Genomic DNA, 12,446 nt, shown 5'->3' on the forward strand with positions numbered 1-12,446 from the left:
GCCCCGCTAGACCTTCGCCTCACTAGTTTGCGCATCGCAACACTAGCTCCACATCCACCCTATCTCCGGCCACTGCCAAAGCTCATGCCGGCATGATTTCGGCGACCCCCGCGCCCAACTCCGCCTCCTCTTGATGCGGGCGAGTAAGGGCTATGCCTTGGTGCCCTCAGTGCGCTAACCGACGCCTCTAGCGCAAATCCGGCATGCCCTGCCGTGTTCTGTGCTCGCCGCGGCTGAACTCTGACGAGGTTGACGTGGCCCCATCATTAGCAGCTAATGACGTCGCTAATTAACCCTAGAGCCACTTACAGACGGGCCCCACTGTCGAATTAACCCTGGGTTAGCTTTGTTTAGATTAAACTAACCCCGCAGGGCCCACCGGCCAGTTTGACCTGGCCACGTCACCTGTTGACCGACCCCACACGTCAGCGTTGACTTGCTGACGTGGTTGTTGACCTGACCCCACCAGTCGGTGATCCAGATAGCACTGTGTGACTGACTAGGGGACCCCACTAGTTAGGTTTGACGTGGTCAGCCGCAGTTGACTTGCTGACGTCACAGTGACACAATGCTGATGCAGTTAATAATTTTCTGGATTTAAAATAATTCAGAAAATTCCAGAAAATGCCCAAAACTTCTAAAATTCATAGAAAATTATCTATAACTCAAAATAAGATAAATTATATATGAAAATGATCAGAAAAATCCAATCTATCCATCTGTACCATTTTCATGCATGTTAGAACAACTTATAGCTACTGTTTAGGACAAATCATGTAAATGGCATTTGAATTTCCACATATGGAGTTTGAATTTGGATCTTGGGTTCAAACCAACCTCATTTAACCTATTGCTAGTTGCATTAGCTTAAATCATAGAATATTGACATGTCATAATCATGCATCATATTGTGCATTGCATTGATTGTGTTCTTACTTGTTTGCCGGTGTTTGTCCCCTCTCGATGGACGTGGTTCCGATGATGTGATCGATGACACCGATGAAGAACTATACTATCTTCAGAAGTATCAGGCAAGCAAAACCCCCTTGTTCATTCCGATACAATCCCACTCTCTCGCTCCTGCTCTCTTTTACTGCATTAGGACAACAACAATTCAACTGTTACATGCTGCGGTAGTTGAACCCCTTTCCCCTGCATGACATGTCATTGCCACAGTAAATAGATGAAACCCACTAGCATGAGTAGGAGTTGTCTGAGCCCTGATGTGCCTACTCATTCATGTGTGTTTGTCATGCCTGCTAGTGCTTAGAGTTGTGTTAGGTCTGATTCATCTGGGATGAATTGGAAAGTTGTGAACATGTCCTACTGCTAAGAGCTAAGTGTGTGAACATGATTTGGTAAAGGTAGCAGTGAGAGGCCATGTAGGAGTACATGGTGGGTTGTCTCATTGAAACCGTCCTCAGGATCTGAGTTCTGTGTTTGTGATCCATGAACAGTTACTACCACACATTGGGTTTCGGTATCTCGACCCCTGTCGTCTTATTAATCGCCTCGATCTCTGTCCAGGAGTTGCAAGTAGTTTCTGGTGTTTGTAGGTAGTGTTAGTAGTCTACCAAGTGGCACCTGGTACAGGTGGGCTTGGGACAGACTAGGAACCGTGGCATGGTGTACCAAGCATAGATCCATCCGTCGAGGTGGGCTTGGGAACCCTGCACACATTGTTTGGGGTTGTGAGCGACACCCCAGTCGGATCTCCTTGCGGATGGAACCCCAATAGGCGATAAACCTGGACTAGAGACTTGTGTGGTTAGTCAGGTCGTGGCCGACTCCCTCGCCAAGCTTCTGCTTGAAGGTTGCTGAGATACACGACACGTACATGGTAGTAAGTGGCGAGAGCATGTGTGAAGAAGTACACCCCTGCGGGGTTATAAATGATCTATTCGAACAGCCGTGTTCGCAGTAAAGGACTTCTGGGTTGCCTATACAGTTCATAGACAAGTGAAAGTGGATACTCTAAAATACGCAAGATAAGCGTGAGTGCTATGGATGGCGCTCTTGTAAGGAGACGGGAGCGGATCCATAGTGGTGTATTGATATGGTGAATATGTGGACTCATGTGCGCCACCTCAAAAGAGTTACTTGCAGTCTTAGTTCAGGATAGCCACTTAGTTAGAGCTGGCTTGCTGCAGTTAAACCCCACCATCCCCCTTGTTGATAAACATGCATATGTAGTTAGTTCTGATGTAAGTCTTGCTGGGTACATTGGTACTCACGTTTGTTACCTCAGCTACGATCTTGTGCCCTCGGCAGGATCTGGTAGATGGTCGGGCTTCTCAGCCTTTTTCATTTGTAGTTGTCTGTACTCATACATGATAAGCTTCCACATGTGCTTTGACTTGTTTGTTTTGAATGTTGGGTCATGAGACCCATGTTTGTAATATCTCACTCCTAGGAGCCTATTGAATAATATACTTGAGTTGTAGAGTCATGTTGTGATGCCATTGTGTATTTGCACATATCGAGCATATTGTGTGTATGTTATTGAAATGCTTAGTATCCTTGGTAGCCTCTCTTACCGGGAAATGGCTCCTAGTGCTTCCACTTAGCCCTAGTAGCTTGCTACTGCTCCGGAACACTTAGGCTGGTCGGCATGTGTCCTTCGTTCCTGTGTCTATCCCTACGGGGAAATGTCACGCGGTGTCTACCGGAGTCATGTTAGCCTGCTATAGCCCGGTTTACCGGAGTCCTGCTGGCCCAGTTGCTACAGCCCAGATTCACTCGCTGATGACCGACACGTTCATTGCTGGGTCATGTATGCCTATCCCTGTAAGTTAGTGACACTTTGGGTTCACGACTAGCCATGTCAGCCTGGGTTCTTGTCATATGGATGCTAGCGACACTATCATATATGTGAGCCAAAAGGCGCAAATGGTCCTGGGACTGGTAAGGCGACACCCGTGGGAATACCGTGCATGAGGCCGCAAAGTGATATGAGGTGTTACATGCTATATCGGTGTGGCATATGCTCGGGGTCCTGACAACTTTGGTATCACAACTTGACTACCTGAAGGATTACCAAGCCAAACTGGTCAAAGTCGAGTCTAGAAATGCTTTAGTTATCTAAGGGAATTGATTGTGGGAGGGAACGTAAGGCTCTTTTTACTCCTTTACCTTATGCCCTTCTGATCTGGGTCATCCTATCTTTCCTACGGGGTTAAGAAACTAGGCTTTCTCTTCTTTCTATCAGGATCACATGTTACTAATCCATAGACTCTTAGGATTGATGGATTCAATTCTCAGTTCAGTTTCTACAACTTTCGTATGTTCATAGTTGGCCTCAGAACCATGATATTGTGATGTGGAGTGGTCATGCCACTATTTTGTAGAATGTCTCAAATCTTTTTGAGCATTTACAGTTGTTATGCTGTTCGAATCATCCCAGGTTTCTAAATAGTCTGATGCATTTGCAAATCCCTTCTTACTGTTCTAGAGTTCCTTGTGCCAGATCAACCACACCAACTAGTGTGTTGAGGTACTTTGTTGCCTCAGCAGTTATGTTGGAGCTATTATTATGACTCTAGGTGTCTAGAGTATCACCTAGTAATCTTAGCCATGCTTTTGTGTTCCCAGTGTGATTATTCTGGCCATCATTCTCGAAAGCATCCCATGATGCCACTTAGTAATAGGTATTCTACTCCTGGGTTTTTGAGCCCAAGATTAACCCTAGCTCATGTTGATAGTGTTTGCTAGTTCCTTTAGGATATTAGTAACCTTTGTATTAGTCCTTGAGGTTCGTGGTATATCCTTGTTCCAAATACCATGAACTGCTTATGGTAGAAGTTCCTCGCTGAACCGAAAGATCACAACCAGAGTTCTCTTGATGAGTTCTCGGTTCTATATTGTAACTCTACCAGTTCAACCTCTCTGCATGGGTTATCCGGAGGAAATATGTTGAACTCGTTCGACATGCTAGTCCATGCATCCACAAATCAGAAAATCATATGTTCTTTTGAGTTGTCCCTCTTTAGTTGTCTTCTGACCTTCGTCTATCTATTCATAGTCAAGAGTATGTATGCATTTGTTCATCGATGCTTATTACCCTTGTGGTCCGTCAAACCATTCAATTTCGGAATGACGGAGAAACAAACTCCAGTAGCTTATCCATTTCTAGGATTTGGTCAAAGCAGTTGTATTGCGCATATCAACATGCCAATCCAGCTTTTGTTGTGTTTTACCTCGGAGTATCACCCTCTTTCATAGTGAGAGTATCGTGAGATTTGCACACCCTCTTATGAATTCTTGATGCAATGATGCTTCTCTCCATCATTCTTCATTCCTCGGTTCCTGTGTTGTTGTAACCGGAATGCCGACAAGTGAATCGTGATGTGTGAAATCAATACTCCTAGCAACCTTGTTGCTTGGTAGTTCATGGACAATAACTTCATTCTTAGCGTGTTGGTTCTTGAATCATCATTCTAAGATTCATCGTGCTACCTAGTCCTTATTTCTAGTGCACCCCTTGATCAATGAGTTAGGATGGTATTAATCCCTTGCTCTTTTGATCCTATCGTCTTGCTCTGAAAGGCAAGATTGTTCTTGAGCTTATTAACATATGGTGGTTCGTGATTTTTTGAATATCTTCTTGGAAGTATCACCAGGTCGTCACCTGACCGCTATGTTGAGTTCGTGATCAAGTTGGTTTATCCCTGTAAACCACCCCTTCTCCAAGAATCTGTATTGGATACCCCTGAGCTAGTTGGTTAAGCTGAACGACCACTTGGAGAGTTGGAAGGTAAAAGCTTTGTCCGACTTTGTTCATTTTAAGGGATATCTTGTATGTGTGTTGAAGAAATATGATAACTTCATCGATTGATCTTTGTGATCAATCTTCGGCACTAATGTCTTATCAATCCTTGATTTGATTATGGGATATCGTCAAATGAAATCAGAACCAACGATGTTCTTAATGTTGTCTTACTCGTGGTTGATCCCTTGAGCATACACCATTATATCTTTGGGGTCTGACCAATGCTATCACTTGTTCACATAATTGTGGAATTCCATTTATATGGAAACCTGGATGAATTGTTGTTAGGCCCATTGACCACATTTTCATCTTTTCCATGATTCATGTTGAACATCTAAGTTAGTGTTGGAAACTTTTGAAAGCATTTTCTTCGTGCTAGCTCATGAAGTTCATGTTCGGATGAAAGAAGTGACTTCCTCTAATTCATGTGCATTTGATGCAAGTTGCCACCGTGAATTCGAGAAAGCTTGTTTTTGCATCCTCTGGAATCATCCCAAGTCAGTCATGCAGGTGCAAAGTATACTATGGTTTGAGAGATTAGCTACCTCCATTCTATATGTGTTCCTAGCACACCAAGCCACTGATCGATTTGTTCAAAGAAAAGAAGTTCAAGTGCTAATCCCAAAGGGCCCAGATGGACATTCACAAGACTTCGTTATCTTCAATGATGGTTCCCAACCAGAACTCGGTAGTGTTTTATTGTAAGACTACTATGTGGTCATGCTTGTTTGGATAACGTGTCCACATGTATGTAGCAGAACCAGCTCATGTTTTGGAGCTTTCTATCATAGTTCATTTCCCAAGAATCTCGCAACATCATCTCGTCGGTTTGCGTTGCAACCTTTCTTTTTCAGACATGCCATCTGAAATATCCTGCTACCAACCAGATCTGAATCTCAGGTAGATATGATGGTTGGGACATTACCAAGAATTATAATATTGGTGTTTTGAACCGTTAAGTGGATGTCATGGCCAACACACTTATCCGAGAGATCTCTTATTATAGTATCTTGAGTCATCAATTTGGCCATTCTTCCATGAGGAGTTGGTATGACTTAGTCCATAAGTTGTTCCTTATGAGTTCTTTGAGCTCCCGAAGTCAGACCTTTACTTGATGTTCCAGATACCAAATGGTATTGGGTTAACTCTGGTACATCAAGGAGAACATTAGAAGCGGAGTGCTAAATGTCTCTCGGTCGATCATTCATATTTCATTTCCTTGGCATCGCTAAGGTGAAATCCGAGAAAGTGTTGCCTTCCTTTGCATCTGCATCGTCCATCACTATTCATCATGGTAGTATGATGTTTTGCCAGGATCCTCGGGACGGATGTTGGTAAGACCCTGATGAATATGGAAATGCTCAAGTTCCTGAGAGCACGCTCAAACACTAGGTGATATCCTCGGTATCAATTGGAATGTGCCTTCCGTTTTCCGACTTGTCTTATAACTCTAGTTTCCTTTCCAAACTAAGTATGCCAGCCTTTCGAATTCCTTCAAACAATCGATTGTGATTGTCTTAGGATGATATAAAGAGTCTCAATGATCTAGATATCAAAAGTAATTATTTTTGCCACTTCAGTAAAAATCATGCAATTCACCTACCCTAAGGTGCCCCATTACGGAATCATGGCAATCAACTCCTCGCTACTCTGAAACCTTGCACCATCTTACTTAAGCATTGTGCTTACCAAATTGAACCCTCGTCATTTGTTACTATCCACCTCTCTCGATGTATGTGCTTGAGTACCAGCTCAGGAGATGATGTAATGTCTCACTCCATGAGTTGATCCTGAGTGCTCGATCTCCGAGGAGATCAATTCCTGTAGAGTTTCTCTCTGTCGTCATCATGCCGGATGAACATTTTGAAAGCAAAGACGTCAAAATCAACTGGAGCAATAAATCAACATCTTCGAGAAGGGCTATTAGATCATGAAGATCGTGTTAGCTTGTGATCCCTCTTACTTCTTACCTCATGTCTTGAATCTCGGGACGAGATTCTTGTTTAGTGGGGTGAGTTGTCACATCCCTAACTTCTGGTACTGCCTGGTGTTTTGCATCTTGTTGCATCATATTTAAATTCTATTTAATTTGAAATGGGGATTGACCAAACCCTAGCATCAGAAAGAATTCAACTAGGTTCAAATAAAAATATTTTCAATGAACCCAAAATGCCTTCCCAAAAATGTTCATCATCGTTGGATTGGTCTTGAACCTCTGCCAAAAATATTGCACATTTTTCTAGGTCAATTGGGGGTCACTGAATTAAATCATATAGTATTTGCATTTGGGCATTTAAACCCTATAAAAATATTAAATGCCCAGATAATCACAAACTGAAATGTTTATTGTTGGAAATATTCCAAATAGTGGCCATAGTCAGTTGCATGATTTTTGGAAATGCTCTGGCATTTTTAATAAAGCCAAACTCAATTACAGAAAATAGAAAATAGAAATAAAAGAGAGAGCGAGAGTTACCTGGCCTTACCTGGCTGGCCGAGGTCCTATGCAGCCCACCTGGCCACCTCCTCCTGTCGTCTTCCTCCTTGCCAGGAGGACGGGCGCGTTCCCGACGCGCGCGCACCGCCATGCAGCCACCTCCTCCCTCCCTGCATGCCTGGCTCCTCCCCGATGCGGCCGACGATGCCATGCACATCGCCCCGACCCCCTGGATCTCTCTCACTCTCCCTGGACCCCTTCCCCCTCCTCTGTTCTCTGTCCCGCCCGGCCGGAGCGGACCTCGTCGCGACCGCTCGCTGTTGCCGCACCCAGTGCCTCCCCCTCGACCCCTCGGCATGCCCAGTAGCTCGGCTACCTCGTCCTCGACCTCCTCACCAAGCCAAGCGACGCCGGACACTCCCGAACGCCCTCACCGCCGTCTTCTTCAACCTCAGGCCATCGAAATCGCCAGCGACCGTGCGCCCGCTCCGACGCTTCCCCGAGCTTGCTGAGGCCACCGAACGAACCGCTGTGAGCTCGTGCGTGGATCCCCTCCTCCCCCCTTCAATTTCGAGCTGTAGATGTCACCCCCTTGACGACTGTAGCCGCCGCTGCTTGAGCTCGTCGCCGATGCAGCTCCGGTGACCAAATGGTCACCCCTGCGAGTCCAACTTGCTCCCCGCAACTCGTAGTGCCCACTAGACCTTCGCCTCGCCCGTTTGCGCATCGCAGCGCCAACCCCACACCCACCAAACTATGGCCGCCGCCAAAGCTCGTTGCCGGCATGATTCTAGCGACCCCCGCGCCCAACTCCGCCTCCACTTGATGTGGGTGAGCAAGGGCTATGCCCTGGTGCCCTCAGCGTGCTAAGCCGACACCTCTAGCGCAAATCCGGTGCGCCCCACCGTGTTCTATGGTCGCCGCTGGCCGAACTCCGGCAAGGTCAACGTGGCCCCATCATGAACAGCTAATGACATCGCTAATTAATCCTAGAGCCACTTATAGACAGGCCACACTGCCTAATTAACCCTGGTTTAGTTTTGTTTAGATTAAACTAACCCCGCAGGACCCACCGGTCAGTTTGACCTGGCCACGTCACATGTTGACCGACCCCACACGTCAGCGTTGACTTGCTGACATGGCTGATGACCTGACCCCACCTGTCGGTGATCCAGACAGCACTATGTGACTAACCAGGGGGCCCCACTGGTCAGGTTTGACCTGGTCAGCTGTAGTTGAGTTGCTGACATCGCAGTGACGCAATGCTGACGTAGTTAATAATTTTCCGGATTTAAAATAATTCAGAAAATTCCAGAAAATGCCCAAAACTTCTAAAATTCATAGAAAATTATCTATAACTCCAAATAAGATAAAGTATATATGAAAAATGATCAAAAAATCCAATCTATCCATCTGTACCATTTTCATGCATGTTAGAACAACCTATAGCTAATCTTTAGGACAAATCATGTAAATGGCATTTGAATTTCCACATATGGAGTTTGAATTTGGATCTTGGGTTCAAACCAACCTCATTTATCCTGTTGCTAGTTGCATTAGCTTAAATCACAACATATTGACATGTCATGATCATGCATCATATTGTGCATTGCATTGATTATGTTCTGACTTGTTTGCCGGTGTTTGTCCCCTCTCGATAGACGTGGTTCCGACGATGTGATCGATGACACCGATGAAGAACTATACTATCTTCAGAAGTATCAGGCAAGCAAAACCCCCTTCTTCATTCCGACACAATCCCACTCTCTCGCTCCTGCTCTCTTTTACTGCATTAGGACAACAACGATTCAACTGTTACATGCTGCGGTAGTTGAACCCCTTTCCTTTGCATGACCTGTCATTGCCACAGTAAATAGATGAAACCCACTAGCATGAGTAGGAGTTGTTTGAGCCCTGATGTGCCTACTCATTCATGCGTGTTTGTCATGCCTGCTATTGCTTAGAGTTATGTCAGGTCTGATTCATCGGGGATGAATTGGAAAGTTGTGAACATGTCCTACTGCTAAGAGCTAAGTGTGTGAACACGATTTGGTAAAGTTATCGATGAGAGGCCATGTAGGAGTACATGGTGGGTTGTCTCATTGAAACCGTCCTCAGGAACTGAGTTCTGCGTTTGTGATCCATCAACAGGTACTACCACACATTGGGTTCTAGTAACTCGACCCCTCTCGGCTTATTAATCGCCTCGATCTTTGTCCAGGAGTTGCAACTAGTTTCTGGTGTTTGTAGGTAGTGTTAGTAGTCTACCAAGTGGCACCCGGTATAGGTGGGCTTGGGACAGACTAGGCACCGTGGCATGGTGTACCAAGCGTAGATCCATCCGTCGAGGTGGGCTTGGGAACCCTGCACACATTGTTTGGGGCCGTGAGCGATACCCCAGCCGGATCTCCTTGCGGATGAAACCTGAATAGGCGATAAACCTGGACTAGATACTTGTGTGGTTAGTCAGGTCGTGGCCGACTCCCTCGCTAGGATTCTGCTTGAAGGTTGTCGAGATACACAACGTGTACATGGTGGTAAGTGGCGAGAGCGTGTGTGAAGAAGTACAACCTTGCAGGGTTATAAATGATCTATTCGAATAGCCGTGTCCGCGGTAAAGAACTTCTGGGTTGCCTATACAGTTCATAGACAAGTGAAAGTGGATACTCTAAAGTACGCAAGATAAGCGTGAGTGCTATGGATGGCGTACTCATAGGGAGACGGGAGCGGATCCATAGTGGTGTATTGATATGGTGAATATGTGGACTCATGTACGCCACCTCAAAAGAGTTACATGCAGTCTTAGTTCAGGATAGCCACCGAGTCAAAGCTGGCTTGCTGCAGTTAAACCCCACCATCCCTTTTGTTGATAAAGATGCATATGTAGTTAGTTTTGATGTAAGTCTTGCTGGGTACATTTGTACTCACGTTTGCTTAATTTATGTTTTGCAGAGAGACTTCCGTCTCACAAGTAGTTCCGCATGGACTTTGATGTTTAGCTTGTTACCTCAGCTACGATCTTGTGCCCTCGGCAGGATCTGGTAGATAGTCGGGCTTCTCAACCTTTTTCATTTGTAGATGTCTGTACTCAGACATGATAAGCTTCCGCATGTGCTTTGACTTGTATGCTCTGAATGTTGGGTCATGAGACCCATGTTTGTAATATCTCGCTCCTTGGAGCCTATTGAATAAAATACTTGAGTTGTAGAGTCATGTTGTGATGCCATGTTGTATTTGCACATATCGAGCATATTGTGTGTATGTTATTGAAATGCTTAGTATGTGTGGGATCCGACTATCTAGTTGTTTATCCTTGGTAGCCTCTCTTACCGGGAAATGTCTCCTAGTGCTTTCACTGAGCGCTGGTAGCTTGCTACTGCTCCGAAACACTTAGGCTGGCCGGCATGTGTCCTTCTTCGTTCCTGTGTCTGCCCCTATGGGGAAATGTCACGCGGTGTCTACCGGAGTCCTGTTAGCCTGCTATAACCCGGTTTATCGAAGTCCTGCTGGCCCAGTTGCTACAGCCCATATTCACTCGCTGATGACCGACACGTTCGTTGTTGGGTCATGTATGCCTGTCCCTGTAAGTTAGTGTCACTTTGGGTTCACTACTAGTCATGTCAGCCCGGGTTCTTGTCATATGGATGCCAGCGACACTATCATATACATGAGCCAAAAGGCGCAAATGGTTCCGGGCCTGCTAAGGAGACACCCGTGGGAATACCGTGCGTGAGGCCGTAAAGTGATATGAGGTGTTACATGCTAGATCGGTGTGGCATAGGATCGGGGTCCTAACAAGTACCGAATACATTGGGCGAAAGATTGTTTCCATTATAGTCTGATTGATACGTCAAAACGTATATTTACAAATGATGTGGCAAGCATCGAAGATAATTTTACATGTCGAATACCAGGGAAAGCTATGTACGGGTCCTAAAGAGGAAGAGGCGATCTTTAAAGATCCTTTAGATACTCTGCCGCACGTCTGTACCGCGTTTCTCCTTCGTGTGTGATCCTTCAGGAGGATCAACAATTGATTTTTCATAAAGGGACTGGAAACGGTGCCCTTGGTACCATCAAAAGTTGACGTGGGTTTAAGGAACCTAAAAAGGGAAAAATAAGGAAAAGAGAAATGATATGGGGGTGCACATAGGATCGAGCCGTATTGTGGATTTTATTTTTAATATGCCTCTGTCTTTGCCCATGGTATCTTTAGTGCTTAGTTATGTACGCGTGGTACATATGCCGCAATGCGGCTGGGGCTGAGACGGACGCCGAACTGCTAATCATGCTCCCGACGGTCTTGATCGTCGCTTTGCAGGGTGTTCTGGACGCGTTTACCAGCGTCTGGGGGCTTGACTGCCGATGTAATATTTGGCTTGATAAGTCCATTCTGGACTTCCGCTGCAAGGGCCGCTATGTGCTCCTCAGTACGGAGGGAGCACTCCGTGTTTCCATTGACTGTTATGACACCGCGGGGTCCAGGCATCTTGAGCTTGAGGTAGGCATAGTGCGGGATTGCATTGAAGCGAGCGAACGCAGATCGTCAGAGCAGTGGATGATAGCCACTGCGGAAGGTGACGATCTCGAAGATGAAGTCTTCGCTTCGAAAATTGTCTGTCTATTCGAAGACGACTTCCAATGTGATTGAGCCCGTGAAACGGGCCTCTACTCCAGGTATTACTCCTTTAAAGGTAGTTTTGGTGGGTTTAATTCTTGACGAACCAATACCCATTTTACGGACCGTGTCCTGATATAGCAAGTTAAGACTGCTACCGCCGTCCATGAGGACTCGCATAAGGTGGAATCCATCGATAATTGGTTCAAGGACCAATGCGGCCGAGCCTCCGTGACGGATACTAGTCGGATGGTCTCTACGATCGAAAGTGATCGGGTAGGCTGACCATGGGTTGAATTTTGGGGCGACTGGCTCTATAAAAGTTACGTCGATGCAAGTTTTGACACAGATCTGGATGACTCTAAGTCTCGATCTAGATACATATTGAAAGTGGGAGAAATTAGCTAGAGTAGCTCCGTGCAGAGCATTGTAGACATAGAATTCGCAAAATACTTACGGATCTGTATGTGACAGACCCGTTGACTAAAATTATCTCACAAGCAAAACATGATCACACCTTAGTACTCTTTGGGTGTTAATCACATAAATGATGTGAACTAGATTATTGACTCTAGTAAACCCTTTGGGTATAGGTCACATGACGATGTGAACTATGGGTGTTA

Source organism: Triticum dicoccoides, chromosome 2A (assembly GCF_002162155.2).
Source record: "Triticum dicoccoides isolate Atlit2015 ecotype Zavitan chromosome 2A, WEW_v2.0, whole genome shotgun sequence".
NCBI classification, from domain to species: Eukaryota; Viridiplantae; Streptophyta; class Magnoliopsida; order Poales; family Poaceae; genus Triticum; species Triticum dicoccoides.